Source organism: Dromiciops gliroides, chromosome 1 (assembly GCF_019393635.1).
Source record: "Dromiciops gliroides isolate mDroGli1 chromosome 1, mDroGli1.pri, whole genome shotgun sequence".
NCBI lineage: Eukaryota > Metazoa > Chordata > Mammalia > Microbiotheria > Microbiotheriidae > Dromiciops > Dromiciops gliroides.
This window is the reverse complement of record NC_057861.1, coordinates 108,100,624-108,121,655: the sequence shown is the minus strand read 5'-3', so window position 1 is coordinate 108,121,655 and position 21,032 is coordinate 108,100,624.

The following is a 21,032-nucleotide window of genomic DNA, read 5'->3' as shown; positions in this document are numbered from 1 at the left end:
CATGTTTAAGTATTCATCAATGCAAGCTTGAGATTCTGTTGCATTTTAAGTATGTTAGTTTTCCTTTTATGGGGGAAGAAATACATCTGTACTATACCTGATCTCTATTGTACATTGAATATCTTTCTACTCCCTTTCTGGGGAGGCCCTAGATGTGAGCCAAGTAAAAGCTTTACATGATTTTCTCTAGGGCTTTGGGGAGGGGGGTACAGTATAAAGAGCCAGAGAGGGGTGGGGAGGGGGGAAGAGTCTAATGCTGTTCTTTGGGGCCCAAATTCTGCCCTAGAGCAAAGGGGTGCTTCAGTGGGAAAGGGCCAACATCCCAGCCCCTCAATCCCCTACCCCAACCCCTGTCCAGGGCCTGATGGCATTTCTGTGTCATTATACTCATAATAAAAAAGTAAGCTTCACTTTGGGCTCCCCTACATGTAATCCCCAATTTGGCAATCTGATAAAGTCTATGGGACCTTTTTCAGAATGATCTTTTTGGGGGGTGGTGAGGCAATTGGGGTTAAGTGACTTGCCCAGGGTCACACAGGTAGTAAGTTGTCAAGTGTCTGAGGCTGGATTTGAACTCAGGTCCTCCTGACTCCAGGGCCGGTGTTCTATCCACTTTGCCACCTAGCTGCCCCCAGAATGATATTTTTGAATGAATAAACAAAATACAGAGGAAACCAATCATGCTGATATAAAGTTATAAAAATACAATAAAGACAAGTTCATGGACTCCATGTTCTCTAAAGGTTCTATGATCTCATTGATATGTTTCCTGCCATGACGCAGATTGCTCCACATTCATTCTCTCCAATATCTCATCAGCCCCTGAGTTCACCACAGGGGTTCTGTTCTGAAGACCTTTCTTGCTTTCTCTAGTCATTACTAGTGGAAAAAGCAACCCGCCCATCAATTATCCTTCATTCTTGACATAGAACCAACCCATCTTCTTTTTCTCTCATACATTTCTTTGATGACATTCTTTACAGCTGCTGTCTTTCATAACTCCTTTTTGCAATATGCTGCCCTCTCATGCCCATCACATACCTCTATTGCCCTTTAAATGAGCCTCAATTACAGAGACAGCTAGGTGGTGTAGTGGATAGGGTGCCAAGACTAGAGTCAAAAAGACTCACCTTCTTGAGTTCAAATCTGGCTTCAGATATTTACTAGCTATGGGACCCTAGGCAAGTCACTTAACCCTGTTTGCCTTCATTTCCTCATTTGTAAAAACAATCATCTGGAGAAGGAAATGGCAAACCACTCCAGTATCTTTGCCAAGAAACTGCGAATGGGCCCATGAAGGGTCAGACATGACTGAAAACTACTGAACAACAATTACAGTACTTTTGGAGCACAGGTTGTAGTGATCCACAGCTCACTGGGGAAAATATTAGCATTTTTAAAAGGGGTCTTTGTTGGAATTATGCTAAGAAAGGGACTATAATGTCCATAGCTTTTGATCCAACAATCCTATTACTAGACAGACCCCAAAGAGGTCAAAGATAGGAAGAAAGGTTCAAGATACACCAAAATATTCATAGCACTTTTTGTAGTAGAAAAGAACTGAAAACAAAGTAGAGGCCCATCTATTGAGGAATGGTTAAATAAATTGTGGTCCGAAAATGTAATAGAATATTGATACATCTTGACTTTTCTTCTGCCACTGGACTTTGATGACTCTGAAAGAGAGTGAGGTTGATGATTTTGTGCAACTCTACCTCACTTAAATCCATTTCACAGAGGACTGAAGACATCACCCTGTGAAGCAACAAGAAAGTTGCTGCACCACGAGAAATGATGGAGCTGAAGAATACTGAGAAGCATGACAAGATTTTAGGTGAAATTATGCCAAATAGAGTAAGAAAATCAGAAGAACGAAATATATAATGACTGCAACGATTTGAATGGAAAGTAACAAAAAAAATCCCAACCCAACCCACAACTGTAACTGAAAACTGAATGCTATATAATTATAGTGATCAAACCAAACCCTCCAAGGAAGAGGGGAGAAAATGTACCTCACTACCATCTTTTTTTTTTTTAAAGTGAGGCAATTGGGGTTAAGTGACTTGCCCAGGGTCACACAGCTAGCAAGTGTTAGGTTCTGAGGCCAGATTTGAACTCAGGTCCTCCTGACTCCAGGGCCGGTGCTCTATCCACTGCGCCATCTAGCTGCCCCCTCACTACCATCTTTGCAGAGGTGATAGGCTGTGGATGTGGAGCACTGCATATACTATCAGACTTGGATATATTGGTTAGTGGCACCCAATTACTTTTCCTTCTCTCCTTATATTTTATTCTTTGTCATAAGGGGTGTCAGTAAACATAAAATGAGTCTTTGTTTCATGGAGAAATTTGATAAGTGATCCAAACATATGGTTTTCTTTGCTCAGCATGAGTAAGTTGTTCCTGATGCCCAAGAGCTTTGTGCCAAGGTATTATGAGTCCAATCTTGGAATGAGAGAAAAGAAAGAGAATGGTGTAGAAAGGTCTTCTGGACTTGGAGACCTGGAATCAAATGCTACCTCAGACTCTTATTGGCTGTGTAATCTTAGACAAGGCACTAAACCTAAAATGAATATGCCTCATTTCCACATCTGTTAAATGATGGAGTTGGACTACATGGCCTTTGAGTCTACTTCTAGCTGTGGATCTTTACATTTATGAATACCCAGAGGAAAGGTACTTGTCATTGTTGTTCAGTCATTCAGTCATATCTGACTCTGTGACCCCATGGACCATAGCACACCAATGCTGTCCATGAGGGTTTCTTGGCAAAAAGAGTGAATGGTTTGCCATTTCCTTCTCTAGTGGATTAAGGCAGAGGTTAAGTTATGTGCCCAGGGTCACACAACTACTAAGTGTCTGAGGCTGGATTTGAACTCAGGTCTTCCTGACTCCAGGTCCAGCATTCTATCCGCTGTACCACCTAGCTTCCTCCAGAGGAAAGTTATATATATGTAAATGTCAAAATTTCTCCTAACACCATCCCCTTAATTTCAGAATATCACTCAGGGCTTCAGTTTAGTCAAACATATGGTATAAACGAACACTAATTTATGCACTGAATACAACAACAATGGCCTAGGTAAGAATCTTAACTTTGAACTGTAGTTTATATAGTATATATTTTATATCTATATCTCTATATAGTACATATAGTAATATATTATATAGTATATGTAATATTTATAGTTTATATACGTACAACTCAATGATTTTTATTATAGTGTATATTTCCTTTTTTTCTTCTTGGAAATTATAAATGCACACATGAAGTTATAGAATCATAGACCTGCATAGCTGGAAGAAAGCTCAGAGGTCATCTAGTCCAAAGCATGAAACCCATCCTGCTTCAATTTGTAGCCTTCCAGTAACAGGGGACTCGCTGCATTTCCAGGCAATCCCATAGCTGGATTGTCTGTGGCCCACTTCTAGTTTTATTTATAGCAAGAATGTCAGTATTGATGTGGTTCTTCTAGTGTGCCAACTCAGTAAATAGAAAAAGATTATGCTGTAAGAATAGCAACGGTTAAATCCATTCCATTAAAAAAAAATCTAATTAGGCCTAATTCTTAGGGATTTTCCCCTTACATTAAGCAAAAACCTCTATCTTTTTGGAATACTGAGTTAGGAAAATTTAAATGTAATGGTTCCCTTCTTATCACCAATGAAAATGAATGGCTCTAAAAGTACCTGTTTCTCTTTATGGCCTTCCTTCCTGTTTCATCTACAAATGCCAGGATGACTTGGCTTAAGTATATCCCAATTCTCGTTTTCTATAGACTCATTTCTCCCTCAGCTTCTTTTTACTGTTTTGTAATATCATCCTGCTCATAATGTTCCTTGATGAACTTCCCAAATGTTTGGCAAATGAGCTTGTACTCCAAGTGAATGTTGTTGGGGGTTTTTTGTTTGTTTGTTTGGCCAAATAGATGAAACATTCGCTAGATGAAGCAGTTTTCAGGCTTTGGGGACCTCCCTGCTGTGGTAGGTGTGCCGCATCAGTTAAACTTCTCTAAAAAATGATTACAGAGATAAGAGACTTTACTTTTGCCTTTTCTGTTTTCTCTTTTAAATCAGCTGCCTTAAATTGGTCAAGGTAAAACATCTATAATCAGATATAGGTGATGCCTTCTTTTAATCTTTATCCTTTCTTCTGATTTGGTTTTACTTTAACCTTTAATCTAACTAACTGCTGATCAGCCTGCCAATTTTGCTGTTTGATGTATACGCAGGCATTTCCTCTCTCTAAGATGAAGTCAGTTTCTGTTTTTATGATGTTGTTTGAGGCCCACATGTCTAGTGTCTTTTGATTCTTTTCTTAAAAGAAAGAATTAATGACACACAGACATGGTGCTTCTAAGTAGTATATAAATCTTGAGCCACTTTCATTTCTTGATCTTGGACCACATTTTCTAACAGTTTTTATTGTCCTCTCCTACATCCAATTTCTCATTAAAGTCACTGAGTTTCAAGGTATGTTGACTTGGATTGGAAGATCTTGCCAAATTCTTTACATATTTTCTCTATTTCTTCATCCTCTGTAATGGATGTTGGCTCATAAGCTGTAATTATTTTCACAGTGACATGTTCATTTATACTCATTCTGTGCACTGCTAAGTGAGATAACCAAGTGTCCCATGAAATAATGTTCCTTGTTATTATTTGTTATATTAGGAAACCAACTCAACTAACTCAATTCAAATCAATACAACAAACTTTTGTTAAGCACTCTCCACCCCATATCTGCCATTTCACTTCCTTCCCTGCAGAAGCAAAATGAGGCTGGTTACATAGGATAGAAGAACATTTTATATTTTTATCCATTTCATGAGTCATCAGAGCAAACAAACAAAAAAATCAATGCCTTGGTAGCCAGCCTTTTTAGACTTGCTGTGCTAGTCTTCAACTGCAGACACAAAGTCTGTCTGTCACCTGGCCCATTTTTCAAAGTTTTCTAACTTGGTAGAACCTGCAAGAGCTTGCAGAATCCCTCACAGTCATACACTGATGTTTCATCACATTATGGCAGTGACCCAGAATTCTCAAAGGCTATGCCAGTGCAAAATGAGCTCTGATGAGTTCTACCAAGCCTGGAAACATCCCTTCCTTAATTGTGGTAATGAAAACTAGATGCAATATTCCATAGGTGGACAGAACAGAAAATAGCTGAAAGATTAACACCTTGTTCTGGTAACTGAACTTCTTTTAATGGTAGAACAGGGGCTTCTTGTGTCTGACTCTTTATGATCCTATTAGGGTTTTCCTGGTTAAAGATACTGGAGTGGGGGCACCTAGGTGGCGCAGTGGATAGAGCACCGGCTCTACAGTCAGGAGTACCTGAGTTCAAATCCGGCCTCAGACACTTAACACGTACTAGCTGTGTGACCCTGGGCAAGTCACTTAACCCCAATTGCCTCACTAAAAAAAAAAAAAAAAAGATACTGGAGTGGTTTGTCACTTCCTTCTCCAGATCATTTTACAGAAGAGGAAACTGAGGCAAGCAGGTTTAAGTGACTTGCTCAGGGTCATAGAGCTTATAAATGTCTGAGGCTGGATTTGAACTTAGGAAGATAAGTCTTCCTGATCCTGAGCCCATTTCTCTATCCACTGCAACACCTAGCTGTCTATACAGGGTCAGAGGGTGCTAAACCCCCCCACAACTTTTAGAATGACAAAAATATTAATTCAACTGTTGGCAATCTAATATAGCATTATTTTTTTTACTCTCACATTAAACTGTTGTCTCATATTGAACATATGGAAGACTAAAATCCCTAAGGTTTTTCATATATAAATATTATATATGTTATATATAATAAATATATAGTATACACACCGATAAAGATATACATATATGTCTATATGCACACATATGTATATTTGCGTATATATACATATGTGAGTATATATAGGTTTTGTTTGTTTGTTTGTTTTTTGTTTTCATTTTTTGCAGGGCAATGGGGGTTAAGTGACTTGCCCAGGGTCACACAGCTAGTAAGTATCAAGTATCTGAGGGCAGATTTGAACTCAGGTCCTCCTGAATCCAGGGCTGGTGCTTTATCCACTGTGCCACCTAGCTGCCCCGCATATATATATTGTTTTGTAAATCTAGTTCTCTACCTTGTACACTTAATGCGATTTACTTTTTGAACCCAAACACAGGACTTTATTTTTACTTTATTCCTATTGAACTTCATCATGTTAGTTTCTGCTCAGTGATCTAGCCTGTCATAATCTTTTTTTAGGGCTAAATTCTGTTATCCAGTGTGTTTAGCTATCTGTCTGCAATTATGACAGATATGCCACCTATGCCTTTGTTCAAATCGTTGATGAAAGTGATGAAATGAAAAGACCTGCCTTGGTGAAGGAAATTCCCATACCTAAGACATCATGGGCCCTTGATCTATTATCCTGCGTAAACATGTCTATGATTTGTCATTTTGAAGTGGAAGGTTCTTTAAGATGATGTGTTTGATAGAAAGCTCATTTGTTGAACATATTTTTGAGAATACGCCATCTCAAAGGGTAGGAAAGAATTACTCCAAAGCCATGAGGGGATGAAATGCGGTAGTCTATGAAAAGAAAGAAAGAAAGAAAGGAAGAAAGGAAGAAAGAAAGAAAGAAAGAAAGAAAGAAAGAAAGAAAGAAAGAAAGAAAGAAAGAAAGAAAGAAAGAAAGAAAGAAAGAAAGAAAGAAAGAAAGAAAGAAAGAAAGGAAGGAAGGAAGGAAGAAAGAAAGGAAGAAAGAAAGGAAGAAAGGAAGGAAGAAAGGAAGGAAGAAAGGAAGGAAGAAAGAAAGAAAGAAAGAAAGAAAGAAAGAAAGAAAGAAAGAAAGAAAGAAAGAAAGAAAGAAAGAAAGAAAGAAAGAAAGAAAGAAAGAAATGAAATGAAAATATTAAATGTTCCCAGTTCAAGGACATATTAAAATGTATCCATGGAGCCCTTAGGGTTCAAAGCACCTGCACTAAGACATCTTCCAAGCATCCTTAAACTGCATTTTCCCAGTAAAACGCTGTTTACGATGGGAATTAGCAGTGGTGGTTCTGTTTGCCATCCGGTTTCATTTTCTTACTGGGTGAGGATAGGAACCATGGCATAGTCATGGAATGAGCACTGGCTTTGGTTCATCAGACCTCAGTTCACTCCCTACTTATACCCATGTGACCTTGTACAAGTCTCATTACCTGTCTGGTTTTTGTTTGTCCCACCTATAAGATGAGGGGGTTGGACAAGGTGCCCTCTAAGGTTTGGGGGGAGGGATTCTAAAATCCTGTTATGGGTTACATAGAAAGCTAACCTAGGAACCTAAGATATTTCTCACGGTTTTTTTAAGGGAAAATATGTTCTCCTTTCCAAACAACCAACTTAAAAACGAGCTTTTCCAAGCCCAAAGTTCTCTTCCCTCCTGCTGCCCTTAGATTTCCTGGAATCCTTCCAGGCAGACAAACTCTGGAGGAGGATTTTCAGAGAATAACAATCTGTAACTTCCCTTGACATTCCATTCCATTTCTTGGCAACCTTTACTGTAGGGAAGTTCTTCCTTATATCAAACCGGATTCCCTTCTCCTGTCATCTGCCCCCATTTCCTCCTCCTCTTTCCTGTGTGGGGTCTTTATTCTTGCCAAGTAAGCAAGTTAAAAGGAAACAAAGGGAGGTGACATTTTGCTGGTAAGATTCTCTTCTAGGTGAGAGAGCTATTATGAAGGGATTTGGGGACTGGGGGCTAAGTATGGGGAGGAGGGCATGAAGTCTGTAGAGGGTTCAGATAGGGGAAAGTAAAAACTATTATAAAATACATTTGTCTGAAAAATTAAATACTGATTTTTTTTTAAAGTACCCCAGCCTCATGGCAGATGGAGGGCCTATGATAGTCTTAGGTGTTGGACGGCCCTCTACCAAGACAGGTTGTCTATTCGATTCAATGTCTTTATCAATAATTTGCATTTTATAAAATCACAAATATTTCATACATCCAGAGAATGGCTGGAGGCTTTTATTGGTTAAGTGGTCACCCTTAATCAGTTGTACAAGGCACCATTCAAACTCAACTCTTCCTGATTCCAGGTCTATCCCTCCATTCACCAAACCACACTATAGATCAACTTGAGATACCCGAGTCAAAGTCATAGGAAATTAATGAATATTTATTGAGTGCCTACCCCGTGGCTGTTGGACCTGAGATATTGGTGGGATATAAAAATTATAAACAAAACATTAGAGCTGGCATTTTCTATCCAAGGAAACAGAGAAGGAAAATGGTACCTATTTGTGATCAGAAGCCCCACCCCTTCTACCCCCAGTAGATTGGAAATACCTAGAAGGCTAGGTATTTCCTAGAAGAACTGTTTCCATTTTTTTTTTTGGTCTTTGGATCCCTAGCACCTAGCACCCCAGCACCTGGAACATAGTAGGCCTTTAATAAATATTCTTTGAATTGCCTGAGAGCACACAGCCAAGCTAGAGGCAGAGCTCAGACTAGGAGACACCTCGCCTCTGCTGTTCAGAAGCTTACAGTTCCCTTGTGAGTCCCACCCAAGCGCATCAGAAAGTTAATGATAAATAAGGCAGCATTGGTTAAGAGTCAAATGTGTTTGTTGTCTAGGGCAGGGCTTCTTAAACTTTTTCCATTTGCCACCCCTTTTTACCTAAAAAATTTCTATGAAACCTCAGGTGTATAAGTACATAAAATAGATATACATAACTTCTAATTGTTACCAAATTTTTGTGACCCCCCCACCATCAGTTATATGACATCATGTGGGGTTGTGATCCACAGTTTAAGAAGCTTTGGTCTAGGTGATAGAGTTCTTAACTTTTTTTTTTCATTTTCTTGGGGGAATTAACAACACTGACATGCTTAGAGTACCATCCACAGCTTGGCAGGAAGTGGCCTATGGGAATGCCTGGTCTGGGAGGTCCACTTTCAGCATGGCCTGCTGCTAGATCCAGTTCCAAGGTCCCTGCCCTCCATTGGATGTGTTTCTCTGTGTTGGCTTTCTTTTCATTACCAATGCCTCAATGTTATATGTCTTTCATATATATATATATATAGTTTTTGGTGAGGCAATTGGGGTTAAGTGACTTGCCCAGGGTCACACAGCTAATAAATGTCAAAGATCTGAGGCCGGATTTGAATTTAGGTCCTCCTGAATCCAGGGCTGGTGCTTTATCCACTGTGCCACCTAGCTGCCCCCCATGTTTGGCTTTTAAAGCCCCATTTGTACTCCACACTGTACTTCATATTTGTGCTCCAACCCATTGTTCCAGTCTGCTTTCAAAATTATTCTGGCCCTGGATTCAGGAGGACCTGAGTTCAAATCTGGCCTCAGACACTTAACACTTGCTAGCTGTGTGACCCTGGGCAAGTCACTTAACCCCAATTGCCTCACCAAAAAAAAAAAATTATTCTGCCATATACACTCTATGTTGGCCTAGTTGATTTTCCTTGACCTTGATACTCCATCTCCTGCCTTTGTACCTTCATCTGGGCTGTACTCTCTGCTCAGAATGTTGTTGCTCCTCACCAATACTTCTTGGAACTCCTAGCTTCCTTCAAAGATCAACCCAAATACAACCTCCTACAAGATGCCTTTCCTTACTCCTCTCAGTTAAAGGCTCCCTATTCTGACCAAAATTATTTTGATATTAACTTATTTTTGTATTTAATTATCTGTGTAAAATTCTCTTTTCTATACCTAGTAGAATGTAAGCCCCCAGATGACAGGAACTATTTTGCTTTTGTCTTTCTATTCCCAGCCCTACACAATGCCTGGTGCTTAATTCAGTTTAATAAACATTTTATTGTGATGACCTGTGAATGGACCTGGCATTAGGAAGACCTGAATTCAAATCCAGCCTGATACTTACCAGCTGTATAACCCCGGACAAGTCATTTAACCTTTGAATGCTTAAAATGAGGGTGATTAGAACACATTCCAATGTAGTTGTGAGGATAGAATGAGATAATACTTTCAAAGTTCTTTTTAAACCTTAAAATGCGATCTAAATGCTAGAAATATAGGTGATTGTAGGGGAAGGGAGGTGAACATAATAGGAGGCATAATCCCAAGGCTACATTACAAAGGTAAGGAGGAAGATAGTATAGCAACCACATCATAGTAAGAACTATGGCGGGATGGGGTGGGGTTGTGGATTGTGGAGAAAGATCTTTCTGTCACTCACTCCTTAGGGAAGATCACAATTCTTGAATCCTGAGATCAACCTACCCTTGAGATAGCTAGGTGCTATAGCAGTTAGAGCCCTGGGCCTGAAGTCAGAAAGACTTGAGTTCAAATCTGCCCTCAGGTACTTACTAGCTGTGTGACCCTGGACAAGTCACTCAACTCTGCTCCAGTTTTTTCAGCTGTAAAATGAGATATAATGATAGCATCTACCTCTTACGGCTGTTGTGAAGATCAAATGAAATAATATTTATAAAGTGCTTAGCAGTACATAGTAGGTGCTAAATAAATTCTTGTTCCTTTCCCCTCCCCTTCCTTTGTACTTCCAGGTTCAGGACAGATTTAGAATAATTCAAATTCAATCCACTTTTATCAGGCACCTCCTTTGGTCAGGGCACTCTGTCAATGCTAGGGATACAAAGATGAAATGAGACACAGTTGCTGCCCTCAAGGAGCTTGCAATCTATAGGGCACAGGTGAGGGTGTGAGGTACATTAGAGGAAATTAAATGATAGTGGCCCTACAACTAACTGTAGTGCATTTTAAAATATGATAAGCCTAAGGAGAGCTCTTAGGAACATCAGCTTCATACATCAGGAACTTGTGACCTCCGGCACAGACAAGAGAACAGGAAAGGACTCTGGAGAGATTGGTAAGGATGCAGTTTTTGCTGCTCTTGGGATCCACTAAGACCGCCAGCTCACTTCTCAGGACACCACCTAGAGAAACAAAGGAAAAACATCCCTGGAAACCAGATTCCCCAGAATTGTGCTGCTCTACCACTCAGTGGTCTCCCTTGGGTCTCCTGCCAGCACATTCAGCTCTGCTCTTTGAGGGCCAGTTTGAAAAAAAAACAAAAACGTCTTGTATACATCCCCGGGTAAGGTCAGAACGCTCAACACTTTTGCATAGGCTGTCTCTCCCCTCTCCCCTCCCACACACACCTGGAACCCACTCCCTCTTCACCTCTCCCTCTTCACCGGCTTTTCTTCAAAGCCCAGTTCAAGCATTACTTCCAACAGAAGGGCTTTCCTGCTCCCACAACTCTTACTGCCTTCCCCTATTCTCCAAAATCCTGTAATTTTTTTTTTGTATATACTTTTAGGTGTAAATCTCATTGTTTCTACCCGCCAAGGTTTTCTAATTTCCTCGGGGGAGCATTTTTTTTTTCTCTGTGAACCCAGTGACCAAGAACCTAGCACAGGGCAAGAAAAAAATGTTTGCTGATTGATTGATTGATTGATTGATTGATAGGCTAGCAGTAGGCAGTATCAGAGAGGCAGATGACCTCATCAGGGTTATTGGCCACAGCTGTTGACTTCCTCTTCCTTAGCTCAATTGCCCAAACTTCCTGACAGAGGAAGAAAGAGGTTTACACTAGGGACAATCCCCCTGAGGGAGGGGATGGAGTTGCCCTGGGTCTTGGGAATGCAGAAAAGAGATCCTCAGATCAACTTTTCTCCACTGGGGCACTCCTCCGGCCTGCTATTTACTCATGGAGGCTCACACCTGGCCTCTGAATCACCTGCTATGGGGTGGTGCCCTGATGGACCACTATTCTGACATGTTCGAATTGGGTAATGCGGAGGGTGACAGGAAGCCAGCTCACACGGTGTAGAGCAGACTGTATATTTGGCTCTGGGTTGGCCGGTCATCTTATACCAGACTCTGGGGCATATTTTAGGTGTGATGCTCATCGAGTCTGCTTTGGGTTTCTTTGGGGTTCCCACGGTGATAGGTCTTTTTTTAGGTTGGGAAGATATTTTAATACTATCAGTCTCATAACTGACCAGCAGCTTCCTGTGCTCAGCCTCTGAGGCACCAAGATGCCTCATCCTCAAAGCATCAGACTGATTGAATTACTCAAGAAAAGTCAGAGCTGTTCATTGTCCTCCTAATCCTCATGAGGCCAAACACTGGGGATTTTTTTTTTCATCGTGAGGCATGGCATGAAGTGAGTGGGCTTCTTTTTGTTTTGTTTTGTTTTGTTTGTTCTAGCTCTTCCCTTTGAAAGCATTCAGTCCAACCATTCCTGCTGGGGCTAGGGACCTTTGGAGAATTCTTGAATATTGAATTTAGGCAAATGGTACACAGCTATGAAAGCTGAGCCTGTTTCTTATTCAGGGGGTCAGTGGGTGGGTGGGTGGGTGGGTGGGAGAGGCAGTAAAGCTACAGCTCCTTCTTTGGGAGATCTGTTTACTTTTTCATTGCCATTTCTAATATGCCCCCTTTCTCAGTATTCAGTGGTCCTCTAACTCCTTTAAATTTCAGAAGAATGTGAACTGTTTGCTCGGAGTGTAAGCAGGAATATACCGGTAAATGTTTAACAAGGAGTCCTCTGAAAATATGCAAGACACACTTTTAAGTCAAATTTGCCTTTTGGGCATTTTCTGCGACCTTTCTCAAGCCCAAGCTATCAACAAAACAGTCAATCAAGCCTTGATTTGTAGCATTTGCTGATTTCCGAGGTGTAAATGTTCACACTGGAAGCCAGCACACTTCTGGGGGCAATGGAATATGCAGAGATTTGCAGTGTGAAGATCTAAGTTTCCGTCCCAGCCCTAGTACTTAATAGCTGGAGGGACATTCTAGCAAGTCACTTCCTTTCTTGGGGCCTTAGACTCTTCATCTTTTTTTTTTTTTTTTGTGAGGCAATTGGGGTTAAGTGACTTGCCCAGGGTCACACAGCTAGTAAGTGTTAAGTGTCTGAGGCCAGATTTAAACTCAGGTCCTCCTGAATCCAGGGCCCGTACTCTATCCACTGAGCCACCTAGCTGCCCCGACTCTTCATCTTTACTATGAAGGGGTTATGGGAGATGGTATCCGAGGTCCCTTGCGGTTCTAAATCTTTTCTTTGACCTAGCCACCCTATTTTCCATGATGCTGATGAGAGAGGGAGTGGGTTCAGGGAGGAAAGGCTGGGAGGGAGAAGACCCAGATTCTAGTCTCCAATTTGCCACTACATTGCTGCGTGATTTGAAACGAGTCACATAACTGTTTTTTGAGCCTCGGTTTTCTTATCTGTGAAGTGGCATTGAACTGGATAGGTTGTCAGGTACCTCCAGCTTGAAGTCAATGTAGATGATCATATTAGTCTGAAAAGTAATGGCCCCAGAATGTAGACCACATTCCTAAAACGAACACAGTAGAAAAGACTTTTAAATGTTTCCGTTCAAATCTTTCTACTGACGTTACCTGTGTGATCTTGGACAAGTCACTTGATTTGAGCTGCGGTTTCCTTGTTTGTAAAAATGGGGAGCTCTGGGGGCAGCCAGGTGGCACGGTGGATAAAGCACTGACCCTGGATTCAGGAGGACCTGAGTTCAAAACCAGCCTCAGACACTTGACGCTTACTAGCTGTGTGACCCTGGGCAAGTCACTTAACCCTCATTGCCCCACCAAAAAAAAATAATAAAATGGGAAGCTTGATGTTATGGGAATGTAAGCAAATAATATCTCCCTGAAAGGGGGAAAATACTGCTTGCTGCAAAAAGACCAACAGTGATAATAATTGGACACATTAAGTTTTTATACAAGTTAGATGTGAAGGGAAGAGCAACATGGCTGAGTGGATATCAAGCCAGCTTTGGAATCAAAAGAACTGAGTTCAAATTCTGTCTCTGACATAATTATGTAACCATGGATAAATCACTGACTGCTCAATGTCTTCATGGCATTTTTCTAAGCCTAAAAATCACACGTGAGCTCCGAGAGTCCAGGAAGTTCCCTCTAAAGGATGCTTCCTACACTGATGAAATTATAGATCTGCACCGCCCCTCCTTCCAGCCAACCTCCAGAAAAAGATGTTTGGAGGGAGAAAACACAGTCCTCTTTAAATCGAGGTGGTATTTAGGCAAGAAGCAGAGCATGAGGTTAGGAGCCAGAAGGCAATATCTGGAAATCAGGTGTTTGCTTCCATACCAGTTTCTTCAAAGCCCATAATAAAAACCAGTTATGCAGGAGATGCCACGTTGAATCTGATTGTCATGAAGTGTTCTAACCAGGAAATCTCAAAAGAAGTGACACAAGTTAAGAAACAGCAAATCAACAGAGGTGATGAATGTCTGACTGCAGTTTCAGAAATATTTGAATGACTACCTTGTGCAAGACTCTATGTTAGGGGTCATGGGAATACAAGAGATGAATGAGACATAGCCTCTGTCTTCAGTGAGCTTATAGTCCCATAGGAGGGTTGAAATATACCCAAGTACATTTATATAGTGGATAGGGCGGTAGTAAGGAAGACTTGGGTTCAAATGTCACCTCGAACATATACTTGCTGTATGACTTTGGGCAAGTCACCTAATTTCAGTTCAGTCATTTTCCAGACATGTCTGACTCTTCATGGCCCCATTTGGGGTTTTCTTGGCAAAGATACTGGAGTAGTTTGCCATTTCTTTCTCCAGCCCATTTTACAGATGAGGAAACTGAGGCAAACAGGGATTAAATGACTTGCCCAGTATCACACAGCTAGTAAGTATCTGAGACCTGAAATAAATCAAATGTTTTGCTGAAATTCAGATAAAACACATCTGTAGTCTTTCAGTCTAGTAATCCTACCAAAAAAAAAGGGAACTGTGGCTAGTCTGGTTTACTTGGTGTGCAATGAGATAATTTGTGTAAAATACCCTGTAACTATGAAGTGAAGTCTATATTTAGAAAACCTCTCATTTGGGGGGAGGGGGGGGAGGAGGGTGTGGAGCAATGAGGGTTAAGTGACTTGCCCAGGGTCACACAGCTACTAAGTGTAGTGTCTGAGGCTGGTTTTGAACTCAGGTTCTCCTGAATTCAGGGCTGGTGCTTTATCCACTGTGCCATCTAGCTGCCCCCAAACCTCTTATTTTTTAAATACTTTAGAAAGAAGGTAATAATGACTAGGATTTGTCATGGGTTCACTAAGAAGCTATTATTTATGGATCCTAAAATCCTATTATGTTAATGGGATGTTAATAATTTTAATAATGATGATTATTTCAGCAATAAATAATAAAAAGAAATTCATTCATTTAAAATGTTGTCTTTGTTAGTATTTGATAATAATGTTTACTATTTATTATTTTATTAGTAGTAAGCAGTAATTGATGATTATTAGTATTTGATAATAATTCAAAGAATTATTTTTAACAATGTAACAATAATTCTCAGTGAATCCATGACAGCTCTTAATCACTACTTACTTTTATAAGTTCTCAAAAGCCATTCACTTGGTTCATTTTAGAATCTTCCCAGAAACTATAATTTAATTCAAGAAACATTTATTAATCCCTTACTATGTGAAAGACACTATGCTAGATGCTGGAGATACCAAAAAAAAAAAAAAAGAGGCAAACTCCAACAGTCCCTTCCCTAAAAGTCTTAATTTTTTTCCTTTGTGGAAATTGGAGCAATCATTTTCAGTTTCTTCCAGTACTTCTCCTGTTCTCCTGGATTTCTTAAAGATTACTGAGAAAGGAGGGGGAAATGCAATTATTTTTATCCTGTTTACACAGCTTTTGGGAAGATGATGAGCTAAGGAAGAATATAGGTTGACTACATGACCATAGATATCATTGCAGGCAATAATTTAAAAATATTAGTAAAAGATTTCAAAGCCCCAAGCAATAGTCTACATATTTAATAGCAATGTTTGTTTTAGCTAAATACCAAAGCAACAAAAAAAAATTTAGGCAGTCCCTTGTTTTTTACAATGGAAGTTGTCCTCTCATCTATTAGGGTTTTCCCTGAAATGGTACCGATAATTCTGAATCATTTATATCCATTTGTCTAATGTCCTGGGGCAGGACCGTGAGTTGTGCTGAATTATAAGGCAGAATAGGCAGAAAGGAAACAGTAAGCCAAGAGAAATACAAAAGGTCAAAGACAGGCTGTGGGTTAGGAAGTAGAAAATATACAACTGCCAAAAAATTTGTATAGTCCTTAATTCATGTCCTTATCACCTCTCACCTAGACTATTGTAATAACTGCCAAGCTCCCAGGCCTCCCAGGCTCTAAGTCTCTTTTTTCTCTAATTCATATTTCATATAGCTGCCAAAAGAATCTTCCTTACATTTCAGTGCTCTGCTCTAAAGACATCAATGGCTCCTCTTTACCAAGTCTGAGTAAAAGACAGACTCCTTAATGTGGTATTCAAGGACTTCTACAGTCTGCTTTAGCCTAATTTTCCAGCCTTATGTCATCATATTAATCTGAATATTCTATATTCAAGCCAAATTGGACAACTCACAGTTCCCTGATCTTGTCCTGCCCTCTCCCATCTTCATTCATTTGGGCACATGCCTGCATCTGCACTGCTTGAATTACTTCCCCTTCTCCAAGACTCAGCTCAGGTGCCATAGAAAGAATTGGGGGGGGGAGGGGGGAAGCGGAAGCTAGGTGGTGCAGTGGATAGAGCATTGGCCCTGGATTCAGGAGGATCTGAGTTCAAATCCACACTCAGACACTTGATACTTACTAGCTGTGTGACCCTGGGCAAGTCACTTAACCCTCATTGCCCTGCAATAAATAAGTAAGTAAGTAAGTAAGTAAGTAAGTAAGTAAGTAAGTAAGTAAGTAAGTAAGTAAGTAAGTAAGTAAGTAAGTAAGTAAGTAAATAAATAAATAAATAAATAAATAAATAAATAAATAAATAAATAAATAAGAATTCTCTGGGGCTAAATGATTTGTACCTTTATGAGATGTTGAATTTTAAAATGTCCCTGGGTACTTCAATCTGAAACCATAGAAAATTGATTAAATTGGCTAATTGTGCAGGATATGCCAAACCTCTCCTCCATAGGCCTAAATAGCCCATAGCAGGTGATGATGGGGAATAAAGGAAGCAGTGAGCCACCCATGCTCAGTTAGGGGAACTTTTGTATTGTCAATAGTCAGTTTCTACTCTCTCTACCTGTTTCCAAGTTATAAACTGGGTCTTTGAATTAGAAAGGCAGATTGGGGGAATCAAGATTCTAGATTTAGAGCAGAAAGAGACCTTTTTATGTAAAACTTACCATATTAGTCATTTTGTACAAGAAAACTTGAGTAAAAGAAAAAATGAAATAAAGTGAAAAATAGCATGCTTCATTCTGTGTTCGGTCAATATCAGTCCTTTCTTTGGAGGTGGACAGTATGCTTCACCATTAGTCCTTTGGGATTGTCTTGGATCATTGTATTGCTGAGAATAGTTAAGTCATTCACAGTTTTTCATCAAACAATATTGCCGTCTCTGTGCACAATGTTCTCTTAATTCTACTTACTTCACTATACATCAGTTCATACAAGTCTTTCCAAATGCCCTCAATCATCCTGCTTGTCATTTTTACAGCAGAATAATATTCCATCACCATCATATACCACAGCTTGTTTAGGCATCCTTCAATTGATGGGCATTCCTTTGATTTCCAATTCTTAGCCACCACAAAAAGAGCTGCTACAAATATTGTTGTACAAATAGGTCTTTTTCTCTTTTGGGGGATGAGAAAGAGACCTTATTGATTTTCTAGTCCAGCTCCCTCATTTTTCAGATAAGGAACTGGGCTCTAGAAATGATTTGGCCAAAGTCACACAGCTAGGAAGTGAGAGAACTGGTAATGATGATGATGGTGGTGATAATCCTGTGATTTCAAATCCATTATTCTTTCTACTGAACCCTACTGGGTGTGGGAATTAGGGTGAAGAAAAGGGCTAGAGGTTAACTCCCAACTAAACTAAAAGTCAATTTGGGGAAGCTGAGAGTTCCAATGATCTCTCCTTTCCTCCTTTTCTACTGCCCCCCCATCTACCCTCTGCTCTATGGAACAATAATAATAAATAGTAGTTAATATTTATAGGGCACTTACCATGTGCCAGGCACTGTGCTAAGTGCTAGTAAGGAACAAAGAGCTTGGCCTTGGAATCAAGAGCACTGCATTCAAGTTATGCCTCTGACATAGACTGTCTAGTTCTAGGCAAGTCACTGAACATCTCAGAGTCCCTAGAAACTCTCTAATATTCTTGTTACCAAACAATTGCTGTTCTACAGTGGTAGTGGCAGTTTCCTCACTGGGAGTTGCTTCAACTGGTTAAGTTACACATCTAGACAAAACCAAAATAACCCCAATTAAAACTACTATCATCCCTGAATTGGCCCTTTGGTTGTAATGAGAAACAGTTGTCTTACTGAGGGCTTCCAAATCTCACACTCCCTTACCTGTTAACCTAGAAGGCTTAAGTCAAACCTGGCTCTGACACTCAGTCTCTGTGACTGTGGGCAAATCACTTAACATTCTGAAGTCTCAGTTCCTTTATCTGTAAAATGTGCATTAACAGCCCTGGAAGTAATTATTTTGAAAGGTGGTTGTGAGAAAAGTACTTTGTAAACTGCAAAGAGATATAGATATGTGAGTTATTTTTGTTCCCAAGCATTTTTTTTCTCTTTTGTGGGTCTCTGAGACTCAGTTTCCTCATCTGTAAAATGGGTCTAACAACCTGGTAGTATTTATTTCAAAAGATAGTTATGAAAAAAAAACCTTTGTAAACTGTAAAGTGGTATAGATATGTGAGCTATTTTTTTTTTTCTGTTTCATGGGTCACTTATTCCCCTGTGAGTCTCTCGGGTTATGAATCATGGAACACCATGATCTCAGAAGAATCCAAATTGCAGGTGACCCAAAGGGCAATGGGGAGACAAATGGTTTATATAAGTAAGCTGCTGCTCATTACTAACAATGAGAAAAGTGGTATCAAAGACATCATCAAGGCTGGGTATGACTAGGAAAGGAGGTGTATTAGTCATTTATCGAGAGTCAGGAAGAGCACTGGAAGCTCTGAACTATGAAAAGAACCAGAGAGAGGCCTCTGGCACATTTGGGTAGGTCATCAATGGGAGATCTATAGAAAGAGAAGGACAAAAATCACCCAGGAAGAGGAGGAGTGGGAGGTTTGTGATCTGCGCTGGTGAAGGGAATATGGCCACCCCGATGAAATCAAGGATCCTCTCAGAAGGCTGAGAGGAAGAGCACAAATGTAGCTATTTGGTCGACCTGAGAATCAGGAAGATGTGAGCTGAATCCCACCTCAGACATGTATTAGCCTGGGAAATCAGGTCCCTAGGAGTTTCATCATCCTGCAAGATCAAAATCAGCCTTGGTGCTCAGACTGCTGCCGTACCTTCTGATTGAAGGGCAGGGCAAAGAGTTCATTAAGAGTTCATTCCCCACCTGACTACTCACCTGGACTTCATCATTGTCTCCAGAAACTCATCATCCTGCAAAATCAAATCCACTCTGAAACTCACACTCTTCAGTATCCACAACCCTTGGGGTCCTCCATCCTCCCTATGATTGCAGAGGGTGGAGGTTGAACATAGGCAAAACTCCTTCTAAATCCTCCATTTAAGGAGGGGGCCCAAAGCAGACATTTCATTATTTCTCACCCAGCTTTTGGTCTTCATCTACCCTCTCCCCCCATGCCGAGAATCCTCCCTCTCTCGGCTTCTTTTTATATTCTGTATCTCCTATTAGATTGTAAAATCCTTGAGGGTAGGAACTAACTGTGTTGTGCCTTTCTTTGTAACCCCGTAGGCACTTAACAAATGTTTATTGACTGACTGACATAGTGACTTGAATTAAAATCAGAAAATTCTTCCCAATTGCACAGCATCTCCACATCTGCTAGGGATCGCTTTCTCCATTTTACAAATGTGGAAACTGAGGTCCAGGAATATTAAGTGATTTGTCAGGTTCACACAAGTGAATGAGCTGCAGTGAATAGGAGAACCTAGGTGTCCTGGTTGCTTTATACCATGATGTCTCAAACTCCTGTAGGACTTATCATTTGTATCACTCATTTCCTGTCAGCTGCCGTCTGCTAGTAGCTAACTTTTCACTTAGACATGTCTTATCTCCCCAGTTACCTTTTCTTTACCTGTTCTAGTGACCCCAACTAGAATATAAACTTCCTTGAGGTTAGACACCATCTTTTATACCTTTTCAATCACCAGTGTATAGCACAGTGCCCAGAGCCACAGTAGACAAAGATGGTAGCCAAGAGCATAAACGTCTTGAGGGCAGAGATGTCCATATCATTGTATCCCCACAGAGCATAACATAATACTTCTTTTTTTTTTTTTAGTGAGGCAATTGGGGTTAAGTGACTTGCCCAGGGTCACACAGCTAGTAAGTGTTAAGTGTCTGAGGCCGGATTTGAACTCAGGTACTCCTGACTCCAGGGCCGGTGCTCTATCCATAATACTTCTTAGTAGGTTCTGTTTCAAAGCTCTGCCATTAACTGGGGCTGTGTGATCTTGGGCCTCCATTACAATCCAACACTTATGGGGCAGGTAGGTGGTGCGGTGGATAAAGCACCAGCCCTGGATTCAGGAGGACCTGAGTTCAAATCCGACCTCAGACACTTGACACTTACTAGCTGTGTGACCCTGGGCAAGTCACTTAACCCTCATTGCCCCACCGAATAAAAAAAAACAACCTATCCAACGCTTATGCTTCATCATGACATCAAGGTGACCCTGAAGTCTTGCAGGATATGCTGGCACAACACAAGATCTGGAAGCTCTTACCAAGATGAAAAGATTTTTAGTTGGGGTATGTGTCACCTGAGGAACAGCCTAGCTGAGTTCAGATATGCCCATCACGGGGCTGGCCCCCAGAGTAAGGAGTCTTTTGGTCTTTGCCATCCCTGGTAGCCTGAGACTGAGTTGTTGAGAGTTTGTGATCTGTGCAGATGGAGGGAGAAGACCTATCCTCAACAAAAAGGCAGGTCCTAGAAGTCACCAGAAAGACTAGAATGATCACTTATCCTCTCTGACACTGTCTCCCCATTTGATGTATCTGGGAGTTAAACAAAATCATCTTTAAGGTTTTTTTTCAAATCT